The following is a 6839-nucleotide window of genomic DNA, read 5'->3' as shown; positions in this document are numbered from 1 at the left end:
TTCATTTGTATGGCAGCCCCCTCTAAGAGAGGGGGAAGGAGTATCTTATCACCATAGAAACATTTATTGCATCCTAAAACCTCCACATGCCAAATTTGGTTTCATTTGCTTGATTAATTCTCGAGTAATGCAGAAATTTGTGTTTCATTTGTATGGCAGCCCCCCCCCCTTGAGTGGGGGAAGGACTGTCTAACCATCATAGAAACATTTATTGCACCCTAAAACTTTCACATGCCAACTTTGGTTTCGTTTGCTTGGTTAATTTCCGAGTAATGCAGAAATTTGTGTTTCATTTGTATGGCAGCCCCCCCTTAGAGAGGGGGGAGGGGTCTCAAAATATCACGAAAACCTTCCCCGGCCCCAAAAACCCCTACATACTAATTTTCATGTCGATCGGTTCAGTAGTTTCCGAGTCTATAAGAATCAGACAGACAGACAGACATCACTCCATTTTTATATATACAGATTACGTTACAACGATATGCTCCCCTTCAATATACTCCCCTTGGCTCCTCACAAACCTTTTCATACGTTTTTTCCATTGTTCGAAGCAGTGCTGAAACTCTGCTTTTGTGGGGCTAGATCTGGCGAGTACGGGGCATGTTCGAGCACTGGAATGCCCTTATCGGCTAAAAATTGCTTCACCGACATCGCGTTATGGGCAGGTGCGTTGTTGTTCGTGTTTTTCGTCACACATGATTTCCGACGCGCACTACAAACCACGTTCCATTCAAACCACTGCTGCTCGCAAACTACTATAGTGGCAAAAACGTGTTTTCGTACGTTTATAGCAGACACTCCAAGCTACCGAACGCACTATTCGTTTTTCCCCCCACCACTCTAGGGCGCCCACCAGGCGCACAGTCTCGTTATTTAATATCCATACCTCGTATGTTTTAGTTATAGTTATAGTACTCATTTCAATGCCGAAGTCGCCAAAAAATTAAAACTTCATGTGATCAAATGCCGTTGCAAAAAAGGGGGTCGGATCAGGGCCACCTTCCCTTACTCATTTTAGCATGTGTATAGGTGAAACGTCATGATAAACAATCAGAACAAACTTTTTAGATGGCGACGAGCATCGATTTATTATTTTGCATTGAAACTAAAAAAAGTTTATTTAGAGCGCACCAACGATTATTGAATAAGCGCTCCAGAGGGGCGATGAGTATGATTGTTACTTTTACTTCCATTTCGGTAAAATGTCGCGAGCGAGAATTGAACTCGTTACCTTTAGGTTCAATCTTTCACTCTGCTTTCACCCTGCTATCTTCTCCGTCTCAACTCAAAAAAATATATTTTGCTTCGCAAAAAATGCACATCTCTAAAGTTCAGTAGTGTTTTGTTCGAAGTCTGGCGAATTGTTTTGATCTAAGATAACTGGCTACTTACTCTTCTTCGTCGTCCAAAAACGAAGCCATGACATGAAGATGCCAGAGTTGCCAAAAATTATAAAATTTCGGATTTTTTAATTTCTGTTTTTATGAATCGTAACATTTCGGACTGTCCACATACCACGTGGACAGAAAAAGCACGATTCCAAACACCCCCCTCCCCTTCCATGAACAAACGTGGACATTCCTTATACCCCTCCCTTCTTTGTCCACGTGGACATTCCTTACTTTTGTGGAGAAAAAATCGAAGTTTGTTTTTATTTTCTGTTTTATGTTTCTTTTTTGAAAACCAAGAAAGTTGTAGGGTTGTATCCGAATCAGGACCACATGGTTGACGTAGGAATACGTTACGATATTTGTTGTATGTTGATTTTAAATATCTTCGAACAAGATGAGATTCGAGATACGAACGACATCATCATGATGTAATCACGGGTCGAGATTATGTTACTTGTTATATTGGGTTGGGGAAAAAAATCGTATATTGTCAATATATGGCAACACTTAAACATATCTTGTGTTGTACTTATCGCATCGGGTCATACTATACGGCTATTTAAAGACGACACTCTTTGCTACAAGTGTCGTTTTGACAGTGTTGTGATTGTCCATTTCAGTATCAAGTTATAGCGTGTCAAAGATGGAGTCCACCAAGCAAGAAATTCGCCATATTTAACGTGTTTACTACCTGCGAGTTGAAAATGCAACGAAGTTGGCCGAAAAAAATCGTGTAGTTTATGGACCCGATACTGTATCGATACGCACAGCAAAGCGTTGGTTTGATCGATTTCGTTCTGGTGTAGTGGCTGTCGAAGATAAATACACCCCGTACTGGTAGGTCAATCGTCGTGGAAACCGATAAAATCGTTGAAATCATCCAAGTAGACCGCTATGTGAGCACTCGCTCGATTGGCCAGGATCTGGGTATAGACCATAAAACCGTTTGGAACCATTTGCAGAAGATTGGATTCCAAAAAAAGCTGGATGTATGGGTTCCACACGAGTTGACGCAAAAAAATCTTTTCGACCGAATCAACGCCTGCGATGCACTGCTGAAACGGAACGAACTCGACCCATTTTTGAAGAAGATGGTGACTGGTGATGAAAAGTGGATTACATACGACAACTAAAGTAAAAAAAGTCGTGGTCGAAGCGCGGTGTGCCGGCCCAAACCATCGCTAAGCCCGGATTGACGGCCAGGAAGGCTTTGCTGTGTTTTTGGTGGGATTGGAAGGGAATCATCCACTATGAGCTGCTCAACTATGGCCAGACCCTCAACTCGGTTCTCTAATGTGAGCTTGACCATTTGAAGCAGGCGATTGACCAGAAGCGGCCAGAAATGATCAATAGGAATGGTGTTGTTTTCCACCAGGACAACGCTCGGCCTCACACATCTTCGATGACTTGCCAGAAGGTACGGGAGCTCGGATGGGATGTCCTATTGCACCCACCGTATAGTCCGGACCAGGCTCCAAATGATTATCATCTCTTCCGGTCCATGCAAAACGCTCTTGGTGATACTAAGTTGGCCTCAAACGAGGCTTGCGAAAACTGGCTGTCTGAGTTTTTTTTGCAAATAAGGAGGGGATAATAAAGTTGCCTTCTAAATGGCAACAAGTTTGCGAATTTGACTTAAATTGAATAATTTAAGAATAATTTTTATTAAACATACTGTTAAATAAAGCGTCCGATTTCGATCAGAAATACGACATTTCTTTTTCCCCAACCCTATATTAATTTTAAGCCCTTGGTGTAAGTGGTATAACCATCTCTCCGGCTATGTCCTCCACATTACCCACCCGTCATTATCTGGCTCTAAAAATGCTGTTCCCTATTTAAAAAAAAAATTAAGTTCATAACATTTGAACTACTGGATCGATTCAGATGATCGAATGGAAACCAATTAGCGAGTATATTAAAAAACAAAAAATAACACTCTCTAGCGCTATTACTAGTACTATTCCAAAAATTTATCATCTCCCGTATTTTACTTGTACCATTGCCCTGTACGCAGCAATCGATTGGCCAAATATGGTTCCAGGTCTAAACGAGAATCGTATCTGAAATGAAAAGAGAATATTTTAATTCGTTAATTAAATGGCAAACTTGTAAGGGAAAGAGAGATTGAATTAAGTATGAAATTTAAACATCCAAATAACTATAGAATATCTTCACCCCATCCTGACGTTATCGTAAATTAGCGTTTTATGTAGCACATCAAGTGGAGAGATTGTTAACCACATTCAAATGAACGAGGGAATGTGTTCCCGTAACTGGCATAATTGTGAATGTATCCATCTAGCCACAAAAAAATAAACAAACAACGATGGGATTGGGAGTAAGGGGGTGAAAAAATCGAATCTGCTCTTACAATCGCATTATAACACATACGCTCATAACCACCTTCCCTCCTCCAAACCCTCGTCCGAGGCTTGGTTGGGGGGGGGGGGGGTGGCTGGAAACCTTAACCTAGACAGCGCTATCAGGTGTCAACGTTAAACGCCGGCTGTCGTGTGTGGGTAACGAAATACCATTGGCAAGCGAAGCGATAAAAAAGATAAAATTAAATTATTCCTAAACAAGGCAAACTCGCCACAGCCACAGTCGTTCAACATAACCTAGAAATTGTCATTCGAGCGCGTACCCCGGCGGAACCAAGCGGCTCCTCCGCTGCGAGAGGTTTACATCTTCAGTTTCAGTTCGATCGCATTCCGGCCACCATCTGCCAACTGAGGGTTGTCTCCTCGGCGCTCTCGGCGCTCACTTGCCCTGGAAGGTAGGTATGTATAGTTGAACAGTCTGCCTTCAACTGCAGAATGGGATTACACACATCTGGATCACTTCGCGGACCATCGTGTACTTGTCTCGCACGGGTTTCGCGTTTGAACGCCACGATTCGGGACTCGGGAAAATATGCAAATTTATTTATTTATTTCATCCGATTGGACAGATTGACTGCGCCAAGTTGAAGTGTAACCACGATGGGCATATTTAGATTTCCAAATGAAGGAAACCAGTCAAATTGTACCAACGGAAAAGGAACCAATGATCGCGGCGTGACTTGGAAATGAAGTGACGGCGGCATCACGCTTTCCCCCGTGGTGACGATGGGAGGTTCTGGGTTGAAATGACATGGTATCAGGTGATGGGTGGGATTGGAATAGATTGGGTTCGAGTTTTGACGTAGTACTATGTCTTTCTGTAAGGAAAACAGCTCATGTTTTATGGAATAAAACTATTTTTGCCGCGAACAAATGTTGATGATTTTCATACCAAACGAATCGGAAACTCTCTATGATTTCTTTGATACGGTACATCTTATTATCCCATAGTCTATAAATGGTTTATAATGATAATTTTTGGGATAAGGTCAGGAGATTGTATTAGTCACTCCAAAACTCTTATTTTTCCTTCCGTAAACCATTTTAATGCCAGTTTCGAGGTATGTTTTGGATCTCTATCTTGTTGGAATGTGTACCGAAGACCAAGCTCCAGTTTTTGCGAACCCACTAGGAGTTTCCACTTCAATGAGTCCAGATAAAACTTTTTTATGATTATTACGTCGATGAATTCGATTTGTCCGACGCCACACGACCCCATCACCATGTCCCAAAGTATGATCTGTACAGAAAATGGTAAAAAACAATTGAGCCACTTCGCAAATCATATATCGGGCCTAATCACGATCGCCACTTCACGGTGAAAACGAATTGATTTGTATGCAAAGTTATATGCAGTTCATTGAGACATTGTTATTGCGACTCTTTAGTATTTCAGCTGTAGCAGAGCCGGATTCAATCGTGTATATGATACATGTTTATGTGTATCTATAAATTGTAAATTACACATTAGTCATTTAGGGGTAAGAGTATTCCTTCTGTTCCCTTCTTCATCTAGACCGGATAGCGGAGACAGTTGGTATGATCCTTGTTCTGTTATTAAATTAATAAATTAATAGCAGCAGCACGATGTTTCTGTTGTTGCAAGAAGAGATTGCATATAGATGGCGAGCGGTCAAGTCACCGACCGTGAATCGATTTCCAGCTTTGATGATTTTTGCGTGGACGAAGTTTTTCTATTACAACAGAACTATAACTGACCATAAGGACCTGAGTTTTGAACACACGATCGATCGCTTAGAAAGCGAACGCACATCCAATGTGGCTACGAAGACCCATTTGACTTCGTAAATTACGATGTTGCAACAATTCACCCCCTCCATGTTTGACTGTTATGATACCATCGGACCCAAATAACATTGGGCCTTATTCCCGAATACACCACACGCGAAAACAATGTGGAGTGAGTACAACCTTATTCCGGATTGCACGTCATTGTAAACATTTGGTAGAATTCATTATGAATACCGATGTTATTCTGGTTTACATTTCACGCTCTCGTTTGTGTAAATAGAGCGATTCTTCGTGCTTATCAAAATCGCCGATCATACACTCTCCTGAAAAGTTGGTATATGTGACGAGCTTTTTGATAAATACAGGTCGGACTCGATTATCCGGAGACTCGATTATCCGGGATTCGATTATCCGGAATTTTAGACTCGATTATCCGGAGTATATTATTTTTGATTTTCGGAAATTTTGAATAATTTGTATAATAATTCCATATTGAATAGCCAATATGGGTATCAAATGAAAGGGCTTGACTAGTAGAACACAGTTATTTATAGAAAATGCAAATCCAAGATGGCGGCCACAACAAAATGGTGGATTACATTTTTTCTCAGAACCCCATCAATATGGGTATCAAATGAAAGGGCTTGGCTAGTAGAATGTAAGCCCTTTCATTTGATACCCATATTGAAGAGGTTGGGGGAAAAAAATTGGCACCATCTTGTGGTGGCGGCCATTTTGGATTTGCATTTTTAATAAATAACTGTGTTCTACTAGTCAATCCCTTTCATTTGATACAGGTCAGACTCGATTATATACAGTTTGGCAAAAAATATTTTTTTTTATATTTCGAATACGACTTATTTCAAGAAGAAATTTAACCTTTCAACGTTAAGGTTTGAGTGGCTATTACATGTACAATGGGGTAAAAATAGTGATTTTTGGAGATTTTGCTTGATTTTTTAACAGGAATTCTTTATATCGATATTGCAGCCAAATTAAGAAAGATAGAATTTGGGTGTCAAAGAACAAATTGTAGAGCGGGTTGAGAGCTTCAATTTAATTGATAAGAACAATCCAATTAGTACAATCTTTAGGACAATCTTTAGGATAAAAGTGAAAAACTTAAAAGTTAATATTTTTTAATGCGTTATTAAAAAATATTAACTTTTAAGTTTTTCACTTCCAAAATGTTATTTAAATACACTAATTTAGATGTTCCACTACTATATCCTATACTAAATTTTCTCATCTTTCAAATGAAGGCAACAGAGTTGTCTTCCATAGCGTACTTTTCAATGTAGAGCCAGTTTGA

At 40.2% G+C, this 6839-nt stretch overlaps 1 protein-coding gene across 8 annotated transcripts in view; it reads right to left on the bottom strand.

Moving 5' to 3' along the window:
- Positions 1 to 6839, bottom strand: part of LOC129761114 (ras-related and estrogen-regulated growth inhibitor-like) — a 173872-nt gene that overhangs the window by 40986 nt on the left and 126047 nt on the right. For 4 of the 8 annotated variants that reach the window (XM_055758824.1, XM_055758815.1, XM_055758814.1 and 1 more), the window contains exon 2: positions 3392 to 3454. The exons of 1 other annotated variant lie outside the window; for it this stretch is intronic. The gene's annotated coding sequence lies outside the window, so the exon portion shown is untranslated. 3 more of the 8 variants (XM_055758816.1, XM_055758819.1, XM_055758823.1) reach the window with 2 other exon arrangements.

Source organism: Toxorhynchites rutilus, chromosome 1, assembly GCF_029784135.1.
Source record: "Toxorhynchites rutilus septentrionalis strain SRP chromosome 1, ASM2978413v1, whole genome shotgun sequence".
Taxonomy (NCBI): Eukaryota; Metazoa; Arthropoda; class Insecta; order Diptera; family Culicidae; genus Toxorhynchites; species Toxorhynchites rutilus.
Note: the sequence above shows the minus strand (reverse complement) of the source record. Positions and strands in the feature narration are given on the sequence as shown.